The following is a 27,347-nucleotide window of genomic DNA, read 5'->3' as shown; positions in this document are numbered from 1 at the left end:
TGTCCTATTCCTCTTCTGTTTCACCACTAATTTTTCTGTCCTTTCCCTCCTGCATGTCATTCGCTCTCAAAAACAAACAATAGGGGCTAGCTATATATACACCAATGTATAAACGACTATTATCCATTCTTGGCGCTAACCCTGTAACAGTGGTTGTGATTGTATTCTTTATAAAATAATTAAAAAAAAATAGCAAGGCTCCCCACAAGGGGTTGGTTCCAGGGGCGTAGCCAAGAGGGGGCCTAAAGGGGCCGGACACCTCTTATTTTGTTTGCGGAGCCCCTAAATAGATCAGGTTTTCTGGAAGAACAGGACTAGACTGGCTGATTTGCCAATCAGTATTTTCCCTGTTATCCCAAAGCCCCCGCCCACCAGTTATCTAAACATGCAATTCAAATGTCGAAGCAGGCTTCGTGTTTATCACAATTGCATTCGAAAATCGAGCTTAAATATTTTTGCGTTCCTTGAGCTGGTTCAACTACGCATGTCTAATATGTATGCTTGCGCCGTGAAAGTGAAAGCGTTGCGCACACCACTCTTGAGTGGGCCTCAGTCAGTGCGGAGAGCTTGCCTGCTGGGGCGTGGGGAGGAGGCGGTGTTCTGCTGTGTGCCGTGTGCTTGAATTATAAGCACTGGTTGCCATGGTAACTGATAGTTATCAGTATGCTCCAAATACAGATGCACTACCCCAGCAACTGAGCTTTGGACAACGCAAGAAAGTGAGTTAGTTTTGCTTTATTGTTGAAAGGTGAAGCAGTGCTCTCTGTTAAATGGGACACGCGGCCTGCAAGTATGGGGAGGTTTCCTTTCAGCTGAACACCTGACGAAGTGATAAAGTTTGCAACCACTGTGAAATCTTTCAGAACTTTGCATTTTTCATGACCGAAATGGTGTTTTGTGACAAGTCGTGGTTCTTTTACCATTCATGCTCGCTCTTTAATCTGTGTAAAACCTCTAAGTCATAAGGTAATGTCTCGGCATACCAAGTCAACCCTCTATCTCTCTGAGATAAGGTAGAGTGATTTACTGTGAGACTACATGGAGACGAGAATACAGTATCAAAGACAAATCTGCCTATCGACTCAAACAAAAGCTTTATCACAAAGCTATTTGTTCCGCTAGGGCCACTTTCTATGCGGAAGAAATTACTTCCAAAGTTATATTTAAACTAGTAGATGAACTGCAGAAAAATAGATCTCCTTCCTCCAATGCTATGTCAGCACAGCAATGTGAGGATCTTGCTTCTTTCTTTGTGAACAAAGTACAAAACATCTACAAATCCTTTCCACGCCACTCTGCTATAGCTCTTAGCTCCCCTCCTCCCATTAATAAATGCACCAGGATGGAGCTTATACCTGAAATCTCTCATGAAGACCTAGCTGTACTTTGCAGGAAGGTCAAATCTGGTTCCCCAGCAGACCCCATGAGACCGGCCCACTTCTTAGAATCCCTGGACTTCTTTTTACCCTCTCTAGCATCCATATTAAATTTGTCCTTTTCCTCGGCCACTGTCCCGACTGTCTGGAAGCAAGCATGGGTCTCTCCCATCATTAAAAAACCGACCCTCGATCCCTCCAAACCGGAGTACTATAGACCCATTTCGTTGCTTCCATGGATCTCCAAACTCGCAGAAGCTCACGTTAACATCATCCTGACCAAACACATGGATCTACATAACATATTAGATCCATCCCAAAATGGGTTTAGGCCATGCCATAGCACTGAGTCTGCCCTCCTAGCCACGTCAGAACATCTTCGGACGATACTTGATGCCGGCCAAAGTGCTGCTCTGATCTTATTAGATCTCAGCGCGGCCTTTGACACGGTATCACATAGCATTCTACTGTATCGTCTGAACATGGCAGGTATCTCGGACCGTGCATTGGACTGGTTCCGCTCCTTCTTGGAGGACAGGTCTTTTCGGGTGTCAGCCCCTCAATTCCTCTCCCAGTCCCACCCCATCGGACAGGGAGTACCTCAGGGCTCCGCACTCAGCCCATCCCTTTTTAACCTATATGTACAGCCGCTTGCGGCTGTAGCTAGAGAATGGGACCTCTCGCTGGTGTCATACGCTGATGACACGCAGCTAGTTATCACTCTTACTGAGGGTCCCTCTATTTCTGCAGCGAGGTTCAGGGATGGGCTGGCTGCCGTAGCCCAATGGATGACGGATAATTGCCTGCAGCTCAACGCAGGCAAGACGGAGGTACTGCTTCTTGGAAAGAATACCAGCTACTGGAATCAACACTGGTGGCCTCTGTCACTAGGCACTATTCCTCCCCCCAGATCCCTGGTCAAAAACCTGGGCGTTTGGATGGACTCATCACTCAATTTCCAGACCCACACAAAAAGAGTAGCGGCCACTTGTGTGGGCCTGATGAGGAGCCTTAATCCCATACTCGGCTTCGTTGATTCCAAGGTTCGCCAAACGATTATACAAGCCACAATTCTGTCCCGCCTAGACTACGCTAACGTCTTACTCCTGGGCGCTAACAAAGCTGAGATTGCGCGTTTACAGCGCGTACAGAACACCGCGGCAAGAAACTTGGTCGGACTTCCCCGTAGGTGCTCGGCTAGAGCCACTATACGAAAGCTGCATTGGCTGCCGATTGAGTCCCGTATCCAGTTTAAAGCTCTCGTTATGATCTTTAAAATTCTCAAAACTGGACGCCCAAAACTTCTCTGCCCTCTCCTTATACCTTACGTGCCACAGCGCAATCTGCGCTCTCTTGGCCAACATTTATTGACAGTTCCCCTCACAAAGTTAGCTCGCACAGGTGGGCGCTCCTTTAGAGTACTAGGAGCCAAACTTTGGAACAAACTGCCGGTGAACATCCGCTCAATGGAAAATCTGTCTGCTTTCCGGAGAGCTGTCAAAACCCATCTATTTCCTCCCCTTTAGGTTTCTGACTCCTGGTTTTCTGTTTTTTGTGAAGATTCTGTGGTTCTTTAGCGCCGGGACGCCCCTTTGCTGGGGCAGCTGTTTTGCGCTCTACCAAATTTTAACATAACATAACATAACTGTGACACCTGTTACACACAGCACTTAGAGGTGCTCCAGCGAAAAGGGCTATTTACATATCCTCCCTGCGTCACAGACCCGTCATCTCTCTTACTCATTCACCCATACATTCATTGGTGGGGCCCATAACACCAACACTCATACGTCTCACTCGAATCTGCACACAGGAGGATGAGAATCGCTGGACATGTGGGGGTACCTTATTACCTATAGGGAAGGAAATTCGTTACCATATGTACATATTTACATCAGTACCTCTAGAATCCTAACCTTAACATCAAGGCAATCCACCACTTGGTCAACGGACGAATTAATTGGACTGGTTGATGGTGGTTTAGAACCAGCTAAAACACAGTAAAGCTTCGGAATCTTTATTCAATACCTTACTTAAAGAATCACAAACTCATTTTCTGTTAATCAATGTTTTAGTTCATCTAATTAATTTGCTTTCAGTTGAATAATTAGCATATCAGTCAACACAAAGTTCAAATTTGATTATTCAGCACAATTTAGCATGACATTCATATTTACCTATTCTTGATATCGGGGGATCTTTCTCTAACCCTGTTAGCTCTGCATAACTCAAGTCCCTTGGGGTGAACTCGTCCCAATCGAATGCAGGCCAATACCCAAATAAGTCCGAAAAAGTTATTTTCGCTCGACACGACACAGTCCCAAAGATATCCAAAGGACCAGACAATCGTGCAAGCAAATCGGTCACGCAAGTTCGGGACACCCCTCTGGAACGCACTAGCCTTAGCCTACTCTACTATCCCTCTTTTATAATAAAATTCTGGGTAACATGCAACATTTACTGAATTGGAAATGACTGTGATTGGCTAAGCCTTTCAAAATTGTAATATGGTCCGCTGTTCTCATATTCCTGGGTTCTCAGGGAAATGACTATGTCATTCCTTTAGCTTATAAAGTTCCCATGCGAAAAGGTCCGAAGTATCGACGTGTTGACCTCCAGTCATAGGTGGTTATTGTTTTCTCTTGTCATTCACACTAGCTAAAATCTGGCAGTCCTCCACATTCCTATCCTTGACGAGGAACACTGTGCTCTGATCTGAGGGCGCCTGGAGATCTTCAGAGCCATCCGAGTCTGCGCAGTAGACATCGCGCTCACAAGACGGTGGCCACTTCCGAACTCCATTTTGAATATCATGGCTTAGTAGGCCCGAATGCCAACTCAAGTAAAACAAACATAAAGAATAATTAATATACGAAAATGAAGATTCTAATGTTTAATCCCACTTTAATCCCATTATATATTAGTGTTTTCCTAGTTTATAGCAACATTTAAAGCAATAATACTCACCACTCCGCTATACCAGGAACGCAAACCATTACAAAGCAACATAAATCATGCAATTTTCTATCACAACACCTTCTATTGTTAATATGAGTACCCCAGTTAGTCATCAAAGTTATTCTGCCATGTAATTAGCATTTAGTCCCGCGTGTAATTCGTGTTTATCAAGGTGCACTGTTGGTTAGTTATACCACGGCACACAGTTAATACAGGTTAAGATGTAAATTGATTACGCAATTAGTATTTTTCATGCAATATAGAGAAGGTATACAACATTTTGTTTACCTGCTCCACCAATCGCCCCTTTGGTGATTTCTAATATCACCACAAATCCCACTAAATTTTAGTTAAAATTTTTCGGAAATGAATTCAATTCTCTTACATTTGGTTACGTCACATCATTGTTTCCCCCATCTCATCCTCTCTTGCTTTCTTATACATATTTTCCTTCCATTCTTTCAGTTCTATATCTCCCATTTCTCTTTCCTTTCTTTCTTTCTTTCTCCCTTTTCTTAGCGATTTCCCTTTTTATTTTATTTTGTAATTTTCTTCTTTTTGTACATACACACCCTAATATCAGAATTAATACTAATATTATCACACAAGTTACTGGAATTAGAATCATACCTATAAATGAACTACCTAATTTTATCAAGAAGTTTTTAATAGAAGAAAAACCCTTTACCAATTTTCTCCCAAACACTTTCAACCTCCAATGGAACAATTTCCTCATGCAAGTCGGTTATATTTTTAATATATTTCTTTAAATCTTGACTCTCGTCAGGAATAGAAGTACAACAATGTTGCACTTTCAGCATTCCACAGACTCCTCCCTCTTTTGCCAAAATAATATCAAGGGCAAGTCGATTTTGCATTACCATGGCTCTCATGGCTACCATTTCGGTGTTTACCAGTAAGAACCGTCCAGCAGTGCTTGTCGATAAGCGATCCACTACTGTAGACAATTTTCTAATTTTATGTGCATTCAGAGATATTCCAACGGCTGGTATCAGTGCTCCAAAAATATCCCCTACAATTTCCGACCAACTTTCCCTCCTTCTACGTGTTAGTTGTCTACCTATCTCATGCGCACCATCTTTTCCCCTTCCCACATGAAATATCTTTGGGAAGACCAGGCCTAGGTAACATGTGCCATACCAATGGTCCGGCAACTGATAATAAGCTTTGTTCCCGCAGATAAAATATAATCCAGGGAATACCGGATCGTTCCCTCCTTTAAATCCCCATCCTCCCATGATTCTATATGTATCATGGCATTCACTCGCACCTATAAAATAGTTATCATACACAGTTTAATTTCTTCTAATACACAATTTCCCTCTCTGAGGCCAATCTAAAGCCATAGCCGGACTGGTTTCTCCCTTTAAATGTTTTTCTCTTTCTACGTCCCAAACCGTCTTTTCTCCTTTTCCCTCAGGTATCTTTCTTTGCATCTTAATTCTCCTTTCTTCCACCATGTCCAAAAAGGTATTTTCTTCCCTCTTCAGACTGCAAGTGAGATTATTCTTAAATACTGCTTCCAAAGTTAATTTTCTAGTTTCTAAGAAATATTCACCTACAACTTTACCAGGTTTTATCTTATTAAACTCAGGAACTACAGGTACTTGTGAGAATATGTTATCTACATCAGAGAAATAGTATTCTAATTTTCCTGTCTTGTAAAATAAACTAGCTAATACACTACATGTTATTCCATAAATCACAGGAAGGTGATGATATGTACCCCCTTCCGACACCGATGCAGGTAACTGCATGCAAATGTAACAATCTTTAACGTCCATAGTTTTCACATATTCATACAATAATTTTGAAAAAACATTGTTAGAAAAATCTGTTATAGATCTATCCTTATGCAGATCAGTCCTGTCCATCAATCTAGTTACGTGAGTATCATGAATCTGTTCTACATTAGTCTTGTTCTCCATATGACCCTCTACCATTTTGAACCTTACTTTAAATGAAATTATTAAAGCCAATACACTCCACAGAAGCATTAGTAATCCTGTACAACAACAACACACCTTGCACCATCTTCGAAGGAACACACATGTAGATTTTCTACCTTCTGTGTTTGATCAAATGATCAGTGTCTTTTGACTTAGCCTCGTCTACTCACAACTAGCTTTTGTCTAAACCCAAGGCTCTGAGCACCTACTTGGTTCCTTTCGAGTATATGTCTTACTCAATAATTCAGTCTCTCTGTAACACCTTTTTGTCACTTCAGTCTGGCATTTGATCGTCTTTCACTTCGTTTTCACAGTCTGGTTCAGAATTTCATGAACATCCGTTTCTTCTCTGATATCAGACAAGATAACTCTCAGGATTTCTGAATCTTTGTCTTCCTCAACCACTTCCGGTATAGCCACACCTAGACTTTCTTGGCTGTCTGCTTCCTCTTGTACTTCAGGAAGTGCCACATATGTCCATTCTGGTGACTTATACTTCTGGTTGGGCTTCTTAGTTCGTTTCCCCTTCTCCAAGGGTGTCTGATCAGTGTCCTTTGAATTTTCTTGGCTAAACCCCTCATTCACTTTCTGCTTTAGATGACTTCACTCGTGTCAATCGATATCTCAGTCTTTTTATTTTGTTTGGCCAAATTTCCTCCTTTGCTGGCCTTTTCAGCTTACTTCCCTTTTCACCTCTTTCAGTTTTCCAGGCTCTCTTTCTCAGAACTCGTCCTTCTTGTACTTCTCCTTCACTGTCCCCAGATTCAGTTTCACCTTGCCCTTTACCTTCTGTAGAATTTTCTCCCACAACTTCCTGTTCCCTATCTAATTTTGTCCATCCTCGTGTTTCTTCCACGCAATCTTCCTGCTGACTAACTGTCCCTTCTTCTACCTGGATGTGTGGTTTCCCTACACCTCCTCAGGGGTCTTCCACAACAATCTTACCGTCACTCTCTGTATCTAACACCTCACTTTCTACTTCTGTGACTTCAGGTGGAATTTCTCTTGTACTTGCATGTGGAGCTTCTTTATCGAGAATTTCCTTGACAGTTTCTTCAATATTCTCCTTTACATTTTCATGTACTTTCACTTGTTTAGTATCTGACTCTGAGCTAGTATCAGAAATCTCCAATCTCCTTCTCAATGGCAAATTCTCTGGTGCTGTAACTTGACTTGGTTCCAACTCTACCCTTCCGGGAGTTGGTCTTTGTTAGACCTGGCACCATTGGCGTGGGTCACCCTTCCATTTTTGTCTGTGCCTCAATGTGTTTTTGTGTTGGTGTTAGCTGCTCAGGGCACTGTGCCACTGCCATCCAGTGCCACAGTGCAAGTGCTCCCTATGGTAAAATGTATTATGTGAATTGACTTCCACGTTTGGTTTATTTGGTTTACTATCAGTCCCTAGTAGAGTGCACCAGGGGTGCCAAGGGCTTGTATATCCAAATGCTGCTAGTGGGCTTGCAGCACTGGTTGTGCCACCCACCGAAGCAGCGGGGTAAAATGTGTCTAGGGTCTGCCACTGCAGAACCTGCGCGCGGTCTGGTACCGTCGCGCTGACTGAGCAAGTGTCCCCACTTACCAGTCTCTAAACCTTCCCTTAACTACATGTTAGTCACCCCTCTGGTAGGCCTAAGCGCAGGGTGCATTGTAGGTATAAGGTAGGACATGCCCTGATGTGTGTGGCATGTCTTAGTAGTGAATTACAGTCATTTTCGTTTTTCACTATTGAAGGCTACCTGCTCTCCATAGGCCAGAATGGGCTGCTGGGATCGCTACACGCTGTGACCCCAGTGGACTCAGAGAGCATGGTAGAAAGTCATGTTTAGTATGCCTAAACTCGGGATAATAAAGTACATCTTTTAGTAAAGGTTATTTTAATGTCCTGGGTTTGCAAATGCTACTTTTAGAAAGTTAGCCTTTGCGTGCCTAACCATCTCAGTCCGCCTCTGCTGTGTGTGTGTGTTCTGCCTAGCAACAGTACAGGAGCAGGGCTGGGGGATTCCAGGAGACAGGTTGGCTGCCAGGTGGTGGGTAGAGAGATTACACCAGGATGGGTGGGAGGAGTGCACCCTGACTCTTGAATAGACCTGTGCTCTGCCACCACAAAGCCGGCGCCGCCCCCTGTGGAGCGGCTGATGTCTCTGCCCTGCTGCTGAAAGGAACAAGCCGAGTCACCACAACAGAGTGCTCCAAAACTGGACTGAGCCAGGCCCAGGCCCCCTGGCACTAAAGAACAAAAGAATCCCTGTATAAAAGTAGGAGCCTGGCTCCTAAGAAATCAGATCCAGATTGAACCACGAAGGAACTCTGCCTGACTAGAAGGACCTGGAAGAAGCTGAAGGAGGAGTAACTTTCCCTGACCTGAGGGACTGGCCTGCAGTAGGTGCCTTGCTAAGGAAGGAGAGGAAAAAGACTGAAAGAGACTTTTGCACTTTGTTCTTCAACTATCTCCAAGGGCTTGGAAGAAGAGCTTGCCCCCTGAACTGAACCCCAGGACCAGTGGGTTCACCGTGTCTCCGCTCGTCTGAGAATTCGAGCCGTGTGCTTTCTCCCGCCGGAGTGCCCTGCGCACCTTCGCATCCCTCCTAGGGCCGTGACACCCAGAAGCCTGCCGCCTCCACTCGCCGAGAGCCCCGCTCTACCTGAGTCGCTCTGGACCCATCGAGTCTGGCCGTCCCGCTTCCCTGTCACCTGCCTGCTACTGGAGCGCGCTTGGTGCCCTTTCGCCCTCCCGCCGGATTTCTAGTGGGGAAGTGAAATCCAGCCTCGGACGGCCGCCCGTACGTCGTAACGTATCCGGCCGCCCCGCTTCACCTCCCAGCCTGAGTCTGACCGTGCCGCCCTCCGCAGTGACCTCCCGCACAGTCCGTGTCGGAGGCCCTGGGCCGCACCTGTCTACCGAGAGCCGCCCGCTGAATTCTTGATCCGGAAGACCCACGAGGTGCAGAACCTGCATCTCTCCTGAAGGCTCGTCAAAGCACATCGCACGTTCCCAGGTACAGTGAACTCTCTATCGGACTCGGGGTCCGCAACGTTCTGATTTCCCCGTATCACTGTACCCTGGGTGCCCTGCGCATCATCGTGACTGGACCGACCCAACCGAGCCCTGTGAAGCGCTCGTGATCGAATAAGTTACCAAAGACTAGAACAGTGCCTAATTATCATCTTGTGGCTTCCATTTCGCAACCGTTATTGATGGTCTTGTACATGCCTGCGTAACAAAGAATCTTTTATATAAAGCATCCGTATTTTTGATACAACTTACGCCTGGTGTTCATTTGTGGGGGATCGTTGTGATTTACTGTGTGTGATCATAAATGCTTAACTGACTAGCGCCCTGAAGTTTAGCCCTGACTGCTCGCGCCACACTACCTATAGGGTGAGCAGGGGTTGTTCTGACGGGGTAACTCTCTCGCCCTGAATAGAAGAAGGGACCGCTGCTTGTCACAAGTACCTACCTGTGCCAACCAGAGGTTCCCCATTCTAACATTGGTGGCAGCGGTGGGATTTCGAATTTGCATTTATGATTTACATACAGTGAATTATTGATCACCACGTAGAGCAGACCTATAACGCAGCCACAGATTGATTGACAGTTGTTGCTAAAGAAGAATCTCCACCTTAAGGAACCATGCCTAGCTCAGTCAACGGAGGCGGAGCGCCCTCTGTATTCTCTGGAGTGGATGACATCGATTGGGAGCCCGAGGCACTGATGAAGCACACCAATGATGTCCTGAAAGGATATCTCTCCAAATACAGAATCAAGCAGAGTGGACTTGGCAACAAGGATCAGTACGTAAAGGCGCTGAGGGCCTGGTACGAGTCAAAGTTCCCAGAGAATGCACCGGAGGGGATACCCCCAGAAGGTGTTTTTGAGCCTAGCAGAGGCCTGTCGCCCGAGGAGATGGCCGACAGGAGTGCTGCCCGAGCACACGAGGTGGAGATGGCAAAACTGCGAATGGAGATGGAAAGGCAAAAACTGGCCATGGAGCATGAGGTAAAAATGAGGGAGTTGGATCTCAAGGCCAGGAGTTTAAACAACTCACCCTCTGGTGGCAGCAATTCGACAGAGTCAAGGGTGCACATTCCTAAAGATGTAGTCAAAGAATATTATAAGCAGGATGATATTGGGCAGTGGTTTAGGGCCTATGAAGTAGCCATGTCCTCCCACCGGGTCCCTGAGAAGGATTGGGGAGCGGGGTTGTGGGGAAGGTTCCTAAGTGAGGGGCGGGACACACTGCTAGACCTCCCCTCTGATGTCCACACATCCTATCCACACATGAAGGAGGCTCTTATGACAAGGTATGGGTTAACTCCTGAATTGTACAGACAGAGATTTAGGGATTGCACCAAGAAACCTGGTACCACTTATGTAGAATATGTGACCTTTTTTTTGCAGAGCGCTGGATGGTTGGGTGAAGGGTAGCAAAGTGAATGATTACCAAGGGCTGTTTGATTTAATTGCATGGGAGCACTTGTCGGATAATTGTTTTCCTGAGCTACGCCAACACCTGATCGATAGCAAGCTGTCCAACCCGAGGAAGCTTGCTGAGGAGGCGGACCGCTGGATCAGCACCAGGGTCCACAAGGGTCCCGTGGGAGGCCCCGCCAAGGGTGTTCAGGGTCCCCAGCAGAAGAGTGGGGGGGACAAGGGTAAACAGAGGGAGTTCTACAGAGGGCCCCAAAGTAATTCCCAAGGGAACCAAGGGAAAGGTTCTCAGCCACCCCCACCCCCGAAGCAGACCGGGGCCCCGACAGGTAACCCTGTTCAAAGAGGGCCCCTCCGATGTTACAAGTGTAACAACCTGGGGCACATTTCCGTGGATCCCAAGTGCCCCCTGTATGGTAAACCAGCACCCTCTGGTGCTCCACCCCCCAAGCAGGTGAATAGTGTAGCCTTGGGGAGGGAGATAGATGTCCAAGGGGCGGGGGATCCCGTACAGATGACCCTAGTCTCATTAGGAGACAGTGAGATGGTCGCTGAGGCCCAGCTGCCCCCCAATACTCAAAAGTATGGGCAGTGGGTGACCATAAATGGCAAGAGGGTGGGGGCTCTTAGAGATACAGGAGCCAGTGTGACTGCTGTCAAGCAGCACCTGGTATCTCAAGAGCAGGTTGTCCCGCACGCATTCTGCCGTGTTGTCAACGCTGACAACACAGAGAGTCAGTGTCCGATGGCTCAGGTTCCCTTTGAGTGGGGGGGGGTCTCTGGTACTCTGCAAGTGGCTGTGAGAGAGGCCATGCCTGTTGATTGTCTCCTTGGTAACGATTTGGAGAGCTCCCCTTGGGAAAAGGTGGAGAAGACAACTCACCTGCGGATGGTGGGCTTGCCTGATTGGGCGTGCGTGACCACCCGGTCGATGGCAGCCGGTAGGGGTGTCGAAGGAACCCTGGAGCCTGAGGGAGAGGCCCAGGAACCGGCCTTAGAGAGAGGGCAAGGGAGGCACGGGAATCCGGCTCCTGAAGTTCCCACGGCCCAGGAGGAAGCAGACCTTGAGGGGGATGCCCTGGAGCCTACCGGGGAACAGATAGCCGAACTGGGGGACCTGCCTGAGCTGACCCATTGGCAGCAAGAAGGAGGCCCCACCAGGGAGGAGTTCTGCAGGGAGCAGAAAGAGTGCCCCTCTCTAGAGGGTATGCGGCAGCAGGCTGCAGCCCAGGCCAATGGTGATCAGTCCGGAACTCACTTGATCTACTGGGAGAACGACCTCCTATACTCCGAGCCTAAGGTTGCTGAACCTGGGTCAGCCCGTGCGCTGGTGGTACCCCAGAGGTTCAGAGCCTTCCTACTGGGGCTGGCTCACGACGTACCGTTAGCAGGACATTTGGGGCAGGTCAAGACCTTTGAAAGGCTTGTCACCCACTTTTATTGGCCCCAAATGCGCAGGAGTTCTGACACTCACTGCAGGACATGCCAGACTTGCCAGGCAAGTGGCAAGAGTGGAAGGAAGCTGAGAGCTCCACTCCAACCTTTCCCTGTGGTCAGTACCCCATTCCAGCGGGTAGGGATTGACATTGTGGGGCCACTGGACCCCAAGACAGCCATGGGCAACAGGTTTATCCTGGTCTTGGTGGACCATGCCACCCGGTACCCTGAAGCCATCCCTCTGAGGACAGTGACGGCCCCCGTGGTGGGACGGGCACTGATGGGAATTTTCTCACGAGTAGGATTCCCTCTAGAGGTGGTGTCTGACAGGGGGACCAACTTCATATCGAAATATATGAAGTCCCTTTGGCAAGAGTGTGGTGTAACCTACAAGTTCACCACACCTTACCATCCCCAAGGAAACGGGTTGGTTGAGCGCTTCAACCGAACCCTGAAGGGCATGATTATGGGTCTCGAGGAACCCATGAGGCGTAAGTGGGACGTCCTCTTACCATGCCTTCTCTTTGCGTACCGCGAGGTGCCACAGAAGTCTCTAGGGTTCAGTCCCTTTGAGCTTTTGTACGGCCACCCAGTACGAGGACCTCTTAGTCTGGTCAAGGAAGGCTGGGAGCAATCTCCCAGGAAACCTCCCCAGAATGTATACAGTTACATGCTGGCCTTCCGGAACCAGACTAGGCGTTTCAGGCAACTTGCTGAGGCAAACCTGGAAGCCAGCCAGGAGGAAATGAAGCGGTGGTACGACCAGAATGCCACTCTGGTTGAGCTTCAACCTGGCCAAAAGGTGTGGGTCCTGGCCCCTGTGGAGCCTTGTGCACTCCAGGACAAGTGGACAGGACCCTTTGAGATTGTGGAGCGCAAGAGTTCTGTCACCTACTTGGTAAACTTGCGGTCTCCTAGGAACCCCTTAAGGGTCCTACATGTCAATCGACTGAAGCCCCACTTGGAGAGGTCCGAAGTGGGCATGCTCTTGGCCACCGATGATGGGACGGAAGAGGAGTCCGAGCCTCTTCCTGACCTCTTGGTAGCCTCAGAGCGAGACGGGTCAGTGGATGGAGTAAACCTCTCACCCACCCTGACTCCTGAGCAACAGGGTGACTGCCGCCAGCTGCTGGGGCAGTTTCCTGACCTGTTCTCCCTGGTTCCCGGTATCACAAATTGGTGCGTCCATGATGTGGATACGGGAGACAGCTTACCTGTGAAGCACAAGGCCTACCGGGTGACTGACAGGGTCAGGGCCTGCATCAAAGAGGAGGTCTCGAAGATGCTTGCCCTAGGGGTGGTTGAGTCCTCCAGCAGTCCTTGGGCCAGCCCAGTGGTCTTGGTCCCAAAGGCTGCAGCGCCGGGTGCCACGCCCGAACTCCGGTTCTGTGTGGACTACCGAGGACTCAACTCAGTCACGAAGACTGACGCGCACCCCATCCCCAGAGCTGATGAGCTCATCGATCGGTTAGGGGCTGCACGGTACCTCAGCACGTTTGACTTAACGTCTGGGTACTGGCAGATCGCCTTGACTGATGGGGCCAAAGAGAGGTCCGCATTCTCTACGCCAGATGGGCATTACCAGTTCCGGGTGATGCCCTTTGGGATGAAGAATGCCCCTGCCACCTTCCAGAGGTTGGTCAACCAGGTGTTGGCTGGGCTGACCGAGTTCAGCGCCGCCTACCTGGATGACATCGCAGTGTTCAGCGGCACATGGGAAGAACACCTGCAACATCTCTGGGAAGTGTTGATGGCGCTGCGCAAGGCAGGCCTCACGATCAAGGCAAGCAAGTGTCAGATCGGGCAGGGTTCAGTGGTGTACTTGGGACACCAAGTGGGGAGCGGCCAGGTGGCGCCCCTCCAACCCAAAGTTGAAACCATCCTGGCTTGGGAGCCCCCAAGGACCCAGACGGAGGTGAGGGCCTTTTTAGGACTCACCGGGTACTACAGGAGGTTTGTCAAGGGGTATGGCAGCATCGTTGCCCCCTTGACAGAGCTGACTTCGAAGAAGCAGCCCAGGAAAGTGATATGGACTGACACCTGTCAGAAAGCCTTCGACACCCTGAAAACTGCCATGTGCACGGCGCCCGTGCTCTTGGCTCCTGACTTCTCCAAAGAGTTCCTGGTGCAGACGGATGCATCAGAGCATGGTGTAGGGGCTGTTCTCTCACAGATCACTGAGGAGGGCTTTGACCAACCCGTAGCCTTTATTAGCAGGAGGCTACTTCCCCGGGAACAAAGGTGGAGTGCGATAGAACGAGAAGCATTCGCTGTGGTCTGGGCGCTGAAGAAGCTAAGACCCTACTTGTTTGGGTCTCACTTCCGGGTTCAGACCGACCACAGGCCCCTCAGATGGTTGATGCAAATGAGGGGTGAGAACCCAAAACTGTTGAGGTGGTCCATCTCCCTACAGGGTATGGACTTTACGGTGGAGCATCGCCCTGGCACAGATCACGCCAATGCTGACGGTCTGTCCAGGTTTTTCCGCCTTAGTGATGCAGAACTCCCTGGGGTAGGGTAGTTCTCCCCACTTTTCAGCTGGAGGGGACACGTGTTAGACCTGGCACCATTGGCGTGGGTCACCCTTCCATTTTTGTCTGTGCCTCAATGTGTTTTTGTGTTGGTGTTAGCTGCTCAGGGCACTGTGCCACTGCCATCCAGTGCCACAGTGCAAGTGCTCCCTATGGTAAAATGTATTATGTGAATTGACTTCCACGTTTGGTTTATTTGGTTTACTATCAGTCCCTAGTAGAGTGCACCAGGGGTGCCAAGGGCTTGTATATCCAAATGCTGCTAGTGGGCTTGCAGCACTGGTTGTGCCACCCACCGAAGCAGCGGGGTAAAATGTGTCTAGGGTCTGCCACTGCAGAACCTGCGCGCGGTCTGGTACCGTCGCGCTGACTGAGCAAGTGTCCCCACTTACCAGTCTCTAAACCTTCCCTTAACTACATGTTAGTCACCCCTCTGGTAGGCCTAAGCGCAGGGTGCATTGTAGGTATAAGGTAGGACATGCCCTGATGTGTGTGGCATGTCTTAGTAGTGAATTACAGTCATTTTCGTTTTTCACTATTGAAGGCTACCTGCTCTCCATAGGCCAGAATGGGCTGCTGGGATCGCTACACGCTGTGACCCCAGTGGACTCAGAGAGCATGGTAGAAAGTCATGTTTAGTATGCCTAAACTCGGGATAATAAAGTACATCTTTTAGTAAAGGTTATTTTAATGTCCTGGGTTTGCAAATGCTACTTTTAGAAAGTTAGCCTTTGCGTGCCTAACCATCTCAGTCCGCCTCTGCTGTGTGTGTGTGTTCTGCCTAGCAACAGTACAGGAGCAGGGCTGGGGGATTCCAGGAGACAGGTTGGCTGCCAGGTGGTGGGTAGAGAGATTACACCAGGATGGGTGGGAGGAGTGCACCCTGACTCTTGAATAGACCTGTGCTCTGCCACCACAAAGCCGGCGCCGCCCCCTGTGGAGCGGCTGATGTCTCTGCCCTGCTGCTGAAAGGAACAAGCCGAGTCACCACAACAGAGTGCTCCAAAACTGGACTGAGCCAGGCCCAGGCCCCCTGGCACTAAAGAACAAAAGAATCCCTGTATAAAAGTAGGAGCCTGGCTCCTAAGAAATCAGATCCAGATTGAACCACGAAGGAACTCTGCCTGACTAGAAGGACCTGGAAGAAGCTGAAGGAGGAGTAACTTTCCCTGACCTGAGGGACTGGCCTGCAGTAGGTGCCTTGCTAAGGAAGGAGAGGAAAAAGACTGAAAGAGACTTTTGCACTTTGTTCTTCAACTATCTCCAAGGGCTTGGAAGAAGAGCTTGCCCCCTGAACTGAACCCCAGGACCAGTGGGTTCACCGTGTCTCCGCTCGTCTGAGAATTCGAGCCGTGTGCTTTCTCCCGCCGGAGTGCCCTGCGCACCTTCGCATCCCTCCTAGGGCCGTGACACCCAGAAGCCTGCCGCCTCCACTCGCCGAGAGCCCCGCTCTACCTGAGTCGCTCTGGACCCATCGAGTCTGGCCGTCCCGCTTCCCTGTCACCTGCCTGCTACTGGAGCGCGCTTGGTGCCCTTTCGCCCTCCCGCCGGATTTCTAGTGGGGAAGTGAAATCCAGCCTCGGACGGCCGCCCGTACGTCGTAACGTATCCGGCCGCCCCGCTTCACCTCCCAGCCTGAGTCTGACCGTGCCGCCCTCCGCAGTGACCTCCCGCACAGTCCGTGTCGGAGGCCCTGGGCCGCACCTGTCTACCGAGAGCCGCCCGCTGAATTCTTGATCCGGAAGACCCACGAGGTGCAGAACCTGCATCTCTCCTGAAGACTCGTCAAAGCACATCGCACGTTCCCAGGTACAGTGAACTCTCTATCGGACTCGGGGTCCGCAACGTTCTGATTTCCCCGTATCACTGTACCCTGGGTGCCCTGCGCATCATCGTGACTGGACCGACCCAACCGAGCCCTGTGAAGCGCTCGTGATCGAATAAGTTACCAAAGACTAGAACAGTGCCTAATTATCATCTTGTGGCTTCCATTTCGCAACCGTTATTGATGGTCTTGTACATGCCTGCGTAACAAAGAATCTTTTATATAAAGCATCCGTATTTTTGATACAACTTACGCCTGGTGTTCATTTGTGGGGGATCGTTGTGATTTACTGTGTGTGATCATAAATGCTTAACTGACTAGCGCCCTGAAGTTTAGCCCTGACTGCTCGCGCCACACTACCTATAGGGTGAGCAGGGGTTGTTCTGACGGGGTAACTCTCTCGCCCTGAATAGAAGAAGGGACCGCTGCTTGTCACAAGTACCTACCTGTGCCAACCAGAGGTTCCCCATTCTAACAGTCTTGCTCTTGTTTCTGCTGAATCCGACTCGGAACTAGTATCAGATTCTTCCAAATATTCGGGTCTATTCACTGGACTAGGGATTCGCAAAGTATGACTCGAATGAATCCAATTCTTCACCCTGGCACATTTCACAGCCGTCGTCATGGTCAAAATCACTTGACGTGGTTTTCCCCACCGTGGGACCAGACAATTTCTTCTTCTATTCACTTTGATCCTTACCCAGTCTCCTGGACTTAAATCATGAGCTGGCTTCTTTTCAAGAGTCGCTGCATCCGATCCAACCTGATGAAACACAGAATGAACGGAATCAGCCAACCCCTTGCAATAATCCAACACGAAGTCATCAGATATAGGCAGTAGTTTGTTGACAGGAATGAAAACATGTCTCATTGCCCTTCCCATAACAATCGCATGGGGACTCAGTCCAGTATTCCTATCGGGGATAGATCACTAGAGCATGAGCACTAGAGGCAAGACATCAGGCCATTTCAAACCTGTGGCCAAACACATTTTTCCCAATCTATTTTTAATGGTGCCATTCACTTGTTCCACCACTCCAGAAGCCTCTGGACGATAGGCACAATGCAGGCATGACTGGTCTTCCATCCCGATAAACCCAAACTCGGTCTGTCTCTCGGGGTGTGCATCCTGATTTTATCCACTGTTTCCTTTCCTCATCTCCTGCCTCCTCCTGTAACTGTCTCACCTCTTCCCACGTATTCACAGTGTTAGTAAAAAGTAAGGGACATGAATTAATTTCCTTTTCCCTTCCTCAATTAGCCGAATTGTGGTTGCGAGCACAATATTGCTCCATGCCATTTGCGAACTCGTTCCCTGCCGGCACGTAGTCAGCAGTCCTCGAATGGGCAGCACATTTTACTACTGCCAATTGCTTAGGCAGCTGTATCGCCTCAAGCAATTTCCCAACCACTTCAGCATTCCTTATAGGAGTTCCACTCGATGTCAAGAACCCTCTTTGGGACCATATCTGCCCAAAGTCATGTACCACTCCGAAGTCATACTGACAATCGGTGGTCACAGTGACTCTCAGATTCTTCCCCAATTTGCATGCTCTTGTTAAGGCAAACAGTTCAGCAACCTGGGCTGATCTCACTCCTTTCAGGCAAGACGCTACCAGTACAGCCGCTACAGTGCACACTGCGTATGCTGCACTCAAAATTCCTTAGTCTGTTCTCAAACATGACCCATCCACAAACATCACGTAGTCACTTTCTTTCAGAGGCACATCTTTTATGTCAGGGCGTGGCTTTGTGCAAAAGTCAAGCACTTCCAGACAATCATGATCCACGTCATCCTTCACTTCCACATTTTCAGCATCAGGCAACAGCGTCGATGGGTTCACATTGAGACACCTCACAAGGCTCACATTTGTTGCACCTAAAATGACTTTCTCATACTTAGTTAGACGACTATGCGTCATAAACTGGGTGCGACTCCTAGTTAAAAGGATCGCCACATCATGAAGTACAAACACTCTCACAGGATATCCCATCACAATTCCTTCACTCTGTTCCAGCCACTGCTTTCAAACAACCAGGCAATGCCACAGCTAAGGGATCCAGTACAGCCGAAAAATATGCAATTGGTCGTCTCAATTTTCCATGTTTCTGTACCAACACAGAAAGCGCACACCCATATCTCTCACTTCAGTAAAGCTCAAACTCTTTTTCATAGTCAGGCATTCCAAGAGCTGGGGCTTCGCACAAGCTGTCTCTTAATTGTTTAAAAGCCTTCAACTCTTCCTTCTTCAATTCAAGGGGGTCTTTCACATCACTCTTCGTCAATCGTACTAAAGGCTTTGCAATCAGTGAAAAGTTGCTTATCCGCTGACGGCAGTATCCAACCATTCGAAGAAATATTCTCACCTCTCTTTGAGTCATTGGTGCTCTCCTTCCTTTGATTATCCTGATCCTGTCTGTAGTCACCTTTCTCAGCCCTTTCTCAATTTTATGGCCTAAATACTGTACTTCCTTTTTGCAAAATTGTAATTTCGATGGGGATACCTTAAGTCCTCCATCCGCCAAATGATTCAGTAACGCAACAGTATCCACTACACAGGTTTCTCGAGTTCTCGATGCCACCAGTAGGTCATCGATGTATTTGACTAGTACTGAGCTCTCTGGCATCTTTAAATCTTCCAGGGACTTCTTCAAAATCTGATTGAATATCGATGGACTTTCTGTATACCCCTGAATGATTCGGCACCATGCCAAAGTACGTTCGCCGAACCGGAACGCAAAAATCTGTTGGCTGTCAGGGTGCAATGGGATAGAAAAGAAAGCATGACACAGATCAATGACTGTGTACCATTCTGCATCATGAGGTATCTGATATAGGATCACGGAAGGGTTTGGTACAATGGGACAACATGGTACAACAATTTTATTCACATTTCTCAGGTCTTGTACTATTCTGAATGTTCTGTTAGGCTTTTTTAGACCCACAATTGGTGAATTGCATGGACTACTCATTATGCCTCTAAAATACCTTGTTCAATCATTTTGTCTATTATAGGAGTTACTCCTGCAATTAAAAAAGGCATAGAAAAAAGGAGCAAAAAGCAGAAACAGAAAGATAGGGAACAGAGGCAAAGGGAAAAGCTAGTGATGAAAAAGGAATGGCAAGAGTGAGATAGAAAGATGAAGGGCATTGTGGTGGAAGAATGAAACATTAGGGGTAATCGACATTAGGTAGCGTTGGTATTTACAACTCTTAAATTCAGCAGCACCGACTGTGAGCTCCTAAGAAACAATTTGTTGCTCTGCACTTATTTTGTAACAAATTATAGACTGCTGATATTGGAAAACGATATGATCTTGGAACCTTTGCACAAAATGTTTCCAGTTTCATGTATGGAGACCCTGCTTTAAATACCCATTTAGTGTTGTCCTTTAATATTGTGGGAAGGGGATGCTGGTCTGTGCCTACGTCCTGCAAAACAGACCACTGATTCAGGAAAAATGAGAAGCACCCATCACTCCACCACCTCCCAGCCACAGGCCACCTTCTTATGGACGGCCACTAACACTTGTATTTTGTGATTTGGCGGGGCCCTGCATTACAGAAAGGCAAAGAGGACACTGCTTGGCAGTAGTTAATGCCCAATAGAATACATTAAGCACTCAGTGTTTCCATTGAGTGCTTATATTTCCTGATTGGTGCACTCATGATGTTATGTTGATGACAACTGCACAACACGCACTCTGGCATCATGGTATCATAGTGCTCTCATTCATTCAGCTTGCCTTTCAGTCCCTCCTGCTGTGAGGCAGTGATGTTCATATATTTGGAGAATAGAGCTAGAAAATTTAAATTTCTGGTCCATTTGTTAACATTTTTAAAGAGGGTAATCCGATAACCCTTGACGACCCCCTGAGTATATGGGCTCACTGTTAGCAGCAACACCGTGCAAATATATGGGCCATGTTGCTTTCAGTGTCATTGGGAGTTACCTACAATAAGGGTATCTGCTTTCTTTGGTGTACAAAGAAATACAGAACCTCAAACCACCTGCTGCTGCCTGTGGTGAGTCGGCTGCTCAACTCACACTTTTTACATCCGAATAGTAAGAGGGGAAGTGAAACAAGGCAAGTAAAGTAAGAGAGACAAAGGAGACAAATAATTTTAGAATGTCTTGGGAGAGGGTGAACATAAGGGAAAGGAAAGGACTGAGTGAGAGAATCACATGGAGAAACACATGAAGGGGTTATGAATATAGAAAAACAGGCATAAAGTGGCATCAATTCAACATTCGGTGGAACAAAGTCTATGCCAGTTTCTTTTCCAATCAATCATGTTGTATTTGAGCAGAGAACACCTTATGCCAGCAATCTTATGCCTGTATTGACCTTTCTTGAGCCTCCATAAATCTTCCAAGATCTTTCATGAGTTTGAATTCCTAGCTGGGCCAACTCTGTCTCTTGTCCTTTGCAGTTTTATAAACTGACTACAATTCATTGAATAAAACGAATGCTTGGAATATATAATCAGCTGAAAGTGTAAAACTGTTGTATTAGCTGCTATTTAAAAGGCAAGTTATAATTAAAAGTTAGTATTGTGGCGTTCAGGGCTGGAATCACCCTGCTTGCTATGCCAGGATACTGTTATGTAAAGGGCACTGTTGTAACATATTCTCAGGTGGAGAGCCTCCTCTCCCAGTACACTCCTCGAGAACATTGAGCCTGCCTCCCTCCTCCCCCACTCAGTGCAATTTGGGGCAAGAGTGTTTACATCACTATGAAAGATCAGCAGTGTGAGAAAGTGAATTATTTCTTGGGTGGATGGTAGTCCACCACATGTAATGAAGTCACTAACTTGTTAGGCCCATTACAAGGTGTCAGTAATGTAATCCTGAGCTCAATCCCTGGTAGCTGTGGCATAGGGCAAACAGGCTCAACACAGAGACAATGTGTAAAGCTTTTAATACAAAAACAGTTAAAAGTCTAATGCACAAACACTGGAGGTCCCTGCCTCTTTCCCTAGTAGGACAGGCTGCCCTTTATAAAATGTTGGCCCTCCCGTGCTTTTTTTATATCCTGCATAACTGTCCGAATAGGATCCTGAACTCTTATTTCAAAGCAGTGGAGAGTGAGGTCTGAACACTGCTGTGGGAAGGCGGGCCCCCAGGGTGGCACTGAAGAAACTAACAAAAGGCTGGTATGATGGAGGCATAGCATTGCCGGACCTACAACTCTATTATTGGGCAGCACAGCTGGTGGCTGTCAATCACTGGTTGTATCACCCCCCTACTGACCTGGCCTACACTTTAGACAGGTACCAAACAGCCCGCTCGGGTTATTTAGGGGCCCTGTAATTGTGCGATAGGAAAAAGGGGAAGAAATATGTTGGGCCCACTTCACACACACTGGAAATATGGCACAAAGCGAACTCTCGATTGGGGTGGGCGGGTATGCTCACTAAAGTGATGCCATTGTTGTATGCCCAGAAACTGGGCATGTGGTGTTACCAGCCTGGGTTCGACAAATGGGACCTAATTGGTATTTCAGTAGTAAAAGACTTGGTTAAAAAGTGTGCGGCTCTTACATTTGGGGATCTCCAGAATCATTATCAACTAAATCAAGGGGAAGCCTATAGGTACCTGCAAATACGACATACATTACAAGCGGCCTTTTCGAACTTCGCAGACATACTGGAATCGTCACCACTGGAAGATCGCTTGCTAGATGGGCCACTACACTCCAAAGCCATATCCCTGACAAAAACTCAGCAATAATCTGCCAGATACCTTTAGTAAACTTAGGGAGAAGTGGCAGGGAGACCTGGGTCCGATTGACGATGAAGATTGGCAAATGGCTCTTATGTCCCCTAGGGGAAGTGGCCATCACACTTAGATTCAGGCTGATACAACTTAGGATTCTGCACCGATCATACATGACCGGGAAATTATTGGCAAAACTGGGATCTAGACCTGACGACCTTTGCTTGAGGGGCTGCCAACAACAGGCCACATTCTACCATACTATCTGGAGTTGCCCAGCTATCCGTACCTTCTGGGACGAAGCCACATACCACATGCAGACAGCTTTGGGGAAGGAACTGGTCCTGACACCACAACTAGGGCTACTTAATATCTGGGCCGCAACTGACCTCACCGATATTGAACAACAGCTAGCGACACTAGGATTCACACTAGTCAAGCGGGAACTGGGGAGGGGCCACTCCACCCTCCACTACCATATGGGCGAAAGAATTAGATAGATGCATGATGGCGGAGAAGGAGGTTTTTGTAATTAGGGGTTGCCCCAGAAAATGGGATAGGAAATGGTCCAAATGGAATGTGTATCGTGGAGATATCTGTGTGTCCCCAATGGTGGAATTAGAAATGCGCAGAAATGCAGACCGAGGTGGGGCTGATTGATGTATATCTGACGATGTTTCATATAAGAAGAACAATGATGTGAGTAACTTGGAAATCTGTCGTTTCATAATGTATGTATACTTCCCATTGAAATCAATAAAAAGTTTTTTTTTAAAAAGTCCAAAGCACAAAACAATAAAAATCCCACACCAATTTATAAAAATAGGGAAAAAATAATAAGCAAAATGACATGAAAATAACAACTATCCAATAACAGAAATCAGCTATATGAATTTTTAATGACTAAGTGAAAATAGACCCAAAAACCACACACCACCAATGGTAGTCAATGGTCGCAGTAGACCAGGACCTAGGTGCGGTTTGAGGCCAAGCACGATGGAGCGCAGGTCAACAAGCATAGTGACCCTACTAGGGTCTGGAAGTAGAGAAGATCAAAAATGTTTTTAAGTCCCAACCTGAAAAAGGTCTTTGTTGTCTTTCTGAGAAAAAACTCACCTCTCTGTGAGACAATCCTGAAACTTAGACCCACACTCTGGAACTGCTAGTTGGATACCTTCCAATGTCAATCCCCTTTCAAGCTCTAGAGCAATACATTTGAAAAAGCTCACACACTTCTTTTGGTGCCCAAACAACCACAGAAGTACAATTCCAAGGCTCCCAGCAGGAGCATTTAGAGACTCTCAGAGTACCAGGCAGAGGGCATCAGCAGAGTCCAGTTCAAGTCCAGTTGCCACTGGTCAGCTCGAATCCTTTACAGGAATGTCCCTTTTATGTTCCTAGACCCACCTAAGGAGTCAGTCGTGATCCTTGGACATCTTTCTGTCCTTGGGTTTCAAGTGAGAGGGGGTCCAACCTCTTCAGGTCCCCCTCACAGATCACTCTTGCCAAGTGAGGCAGGTTTGGTCTTTCTGGAATCCTTTCACAAGTCCAGCAGTGTTCTGAGAAAGGCTGGGTAAAGGTTCAGCTTTATAGGGTTCGCCAGCCTGTGGGTATGTGACACCCCAAAACATTCATAGTTCCTCTCTGACTTATAGGCTAAACCAGGGCGAAAAACTGAGAAAGGGCACTGACCCCCCGATCTGCGCAAGTCAACCAGTGTGAGGAGCAGGGCCTTGTCTGCACCGCGGCCATATTAAGACCAGGCACTACTTGATCAGGATTTGTTTTTTAATATATTATACAAAGGCACTGATGAGGCTGTAATTTATTGATAAGCAACACCTTTCTTCCGAATAATAGTGGGAGTTGCTGAAAGGCACAGATTTATGTTGCTGTTTGAGGACAGGGAATAATAGTTGAGACTGGGTTATTTTCACGGACATATTAGTGGTCACTGATAGGAGAGACAGTGGGTAGCTGGCACTAATGTGTATCCCATCCAAATATTTTATTTATCAAACTCAGGGCTTGATATTAAACCATCACTAGTGTGCATTGATGTTTTTCGACACAATTGTTCACATTATTCAATTTGACTTTAAGATTTCTTGAAGTACTTACCAACTGAAACCCCGAACCTATGGAGTTATCTTTTAATTTTGAGTTGTCATCAGTGTTACTAACCCTTTGCTTGTCATAAATATTCTTCAATAATCCTGGGGTGGTGGTGGATTCTCCAACTGTAAAGTTGTGTTTGAAGTGATCCCTTTTTAACTAATTTGACTGCTCCAATGTGCTTTGCAATGTTCTATTTGCCACTATTATATGACATATGTCTATTGCTAAAGAACTTTTAAGTGCCTTGCGGAGTTGTTTTAGAGTTCTGGCTAGTTTCACTCCAGTGTACTAGCCCAATGTCCTGTGTGTGCAACACTGGAAAGTCCTGTTCTGACAGATTAGAATGAGGGACTCTGGTACCCTTCTGTTAAGAATGCCTTTAAAATAAATTCAGATTTGACTGACGTACTATTTGTCTCCCGCTTTCACCTCTAGGGAAAACAGCAAAAAAAAAATGAAAACAAAAAATAATTTGGGTTTTAAAATATCACCAGTACTGCATGCTACCACATCCAACTAGCTCCTCATCCACCCTGTGAACACTTTTGTGTCACTGCTGTGGGACCATGGAGCCAAACTATACACTCCTGGCAATGGACCTGTTTGTTTCAAGCTGGGGGACAACAGATTTGGGACAGTCATGTGCTGGTTGTCCATGTGGGTGGGTAGGGGTAAGGAGTTGACAGGGAGGGGTGAGCCCCCAGAACCAAATTGCAGAGGGAGGTTGGGGTTCTCAGCTCCATGAGCTAGATTGCTGTAGGTCAGCTCTCACACTGTTCCTCTTGGTCTGCAGGGCAGCCCTAAACTTAGGGTCTGCTCATGAAAGTACCTGGAAGTGGTAGAAATGATTGCACAGTCTGACACATTTTCATCAAAATATTTTCTTTTAAACATCACACTGTGGATGCTCAGAGGTATGTCTACGTTGCAGCAGCTGACTCAGAGGTGTACAGTTTGAATTAATTTAGGCCTTTATAACAACATGCAAACTAAACATGATGGATCATTTCTTGGCAAGTAAAGGAAACCATTCTATAAACTAGCATTTTACGACCACAGTCCACTAGTGTGTCGTTGTTTATCTGCAAATTCATACACCATAGCATGCAATCCGTGCTGCCTATTTTCGTTTTGCATCTCTGTTTTGTGCACGTTTATGTTTTACAAAAATCAAAATGCGTAGCACTTATTTGATAGAAGCACATTAGGGCCACCATCATCAGTCCACCCAGCAAAGTGAAACATAAAACTTCTTTAAATGTACCCAAATGTCAGGTATATGTTCATTCCATGACATACATGCAAAATGTACAGTGCTGGGGGAGCCTGGAGCACAGCAATGGAGTTCATGAGCCAATGATGACCACCTCCCTGTCAACAGCAGTGGAAACCAAGGTGAGAAACTGAGAAAAGGCACTGACCACCCGATCTACGCAAGTCAGCCAGTGTGAGGAGCAGGACCTCGTCCGCACTGCGGCCATATTAAGATCAGGCACTACTTGATCAGGATTTCTTTTAAATATATTATACGAAGGCACTGCTAATATTTGCCACGCAGCAGAGATCGGAGTTTTTGCTGCTCCATGCTCCAAACGGAGCACTGCCTACTAATGTAAAAGATGGCTCAGTTGAAGGAGTAGCTCTCTCTTCCACTTTGACAGAACACCACCAAAATGACTGTTACAAACTGCTCAATCAGTCTGCTGAACTCTTTCATTGACCCCAGGTTCAACAACATGGTGTTTCGATGATGTGGACACCAGTGGCAGCCTACCTGTCAAAAAAGTGGGATATACAAATCTGTCAGACCAGGTCACTCCATTGAAGTCTATTGCGGTTGTGCTGTAAAGTTCAGAAGTGGACTGGAGAATGCTTTGGTGGCCAGATAACAGTCCAAATCTTCCTTAGTGGCCCCCCTGACCTTCTTCCTGTTAGATTTGGTCACCCTAGTCGGAACTGTTCTGTCATCCTTAGAACCCCTCGACCAGACACCTCATAACATTCTAGGTGTTGCATCACTGTTCAAGGGTATCACCACGAGCACACGAGACACTACAACAAAGTATGAGAAAGGGGCTGAAGTAGGTGGTAAAATAGCTGATGGGAGGAGAATAGAAGGAGAGGAAAGGATAAAAGAGAATGAATGAAGAAAAAGGCCTTAGCGAGGAGGATGGAGAAAGACCATCTCTTCTCCAGTTATTTCAGCATGATAGGAAGGATGCACCATTTTCCTTGCTCTTATTGTTACTATATTTCATCATTCTTCAGTGGATAAATGAGTGGCTATCAGGTACCATAGGAGAGCACCTCTTGGACGGCAGCAGCTGCGGAGCTGTGAGGCGAAGCCCTGTGTCATCTCTGAGGATACCATCGACAAGGGGCTTGTGATTCCAAGGTTTGTGTCAAATGTTGTTTAATGCAGCGGTGGTTCGCAGTAGGCTGCAATGCGAGGTCCTTGGTCAGGGATGCGTTGCACAGCAGTGGTTCCGATGTGGCTGCAAGGAGATGCGTCGCACTGCATCGGTTCTGCTCAAAGGACCACAGCTAGGCTGGCGGAGCACCTTCAGGCCGTCTTCCAAGGGTTCATGAATGAGTTGGCACCACTTGGAGGCAAGATTCACAGCAGACGAAGTCCATGTGCTGGGTTCAAAGTGGTTGGAGCATTTTCTCCTAGAGTCCCTCAGACTCTAATATGGAGGCCAGCCAACTAGCCCTTGGAGTCGCTCTGGTGGCCCTGGGCTCAAGATGCAGGTCCAATCCTTTCCAACTCAGGCAGCAGTGCAGCAGGGTAGCAGTGCTTCTTGTAGATCATCACACCAGTCTTTCTGAGTCCTCTAGAGGTCCAGAGGTGTACTACTGAAGAGTTGGATCTGAGGGGCCACTAATTATGCCTGGTGTCCACTTTGAAGTAGGAGAAGGTTCTGGAGGTTTCCACCCTCAGAGGTGTCTGGAATGTCCTGCCTCCTTGCCCAAGTCCCAGCTT

General features: G+C 47.5%; 1 protein-coding gene and 1 long non-coding RNA gene across 2 annotated transcripts in view; one reads left to right on the top strand and one right to left on the bottom strand.

Annotated features, from left to right (window-relative positions):
- LOC146799893 (cytosolic phospholipase A2 gamma-like) overlaps positions 1–27,347 on the top strand; it is a 335,231-nt gene that overhangs the window by 112,889 nt on the left and 194,995 nt on the right. The gene's annotated exons all lie outside the window — the stretch shown is intronic.
- Positions 210–5,584, bottom strand: LOC146799894 (uncharacterized). Its single transcript, XR_014967592.1, has 3 exons — positions 4,571–5,584; positions 3,031–4,400; positions 210–1,034 (listed from the first exon to the last, which is right to left on the bottom strand). It is a non-coding gene; the product is annotated as an uncharacterized LOC146799894 (long non-coding RNA).

The sequence above is a fragment of the Triturus cristatus genome, chromosome 8, assembly GCF_964204655.1.
Source record: "Triturus cristatus chromosome 8, aTriCri1.1, whole genome shotgun sequence".
Taxonomy (NCBI): domain Eukaryota; kingdom Metazoa; phylum Chordata; class Amphibia; order Caudata; family Salamandridae; genus Triturus; species Triturus cristatus.
This window is presented reverse-complemented; position numbering and strand designations above follow the sequence as displayed.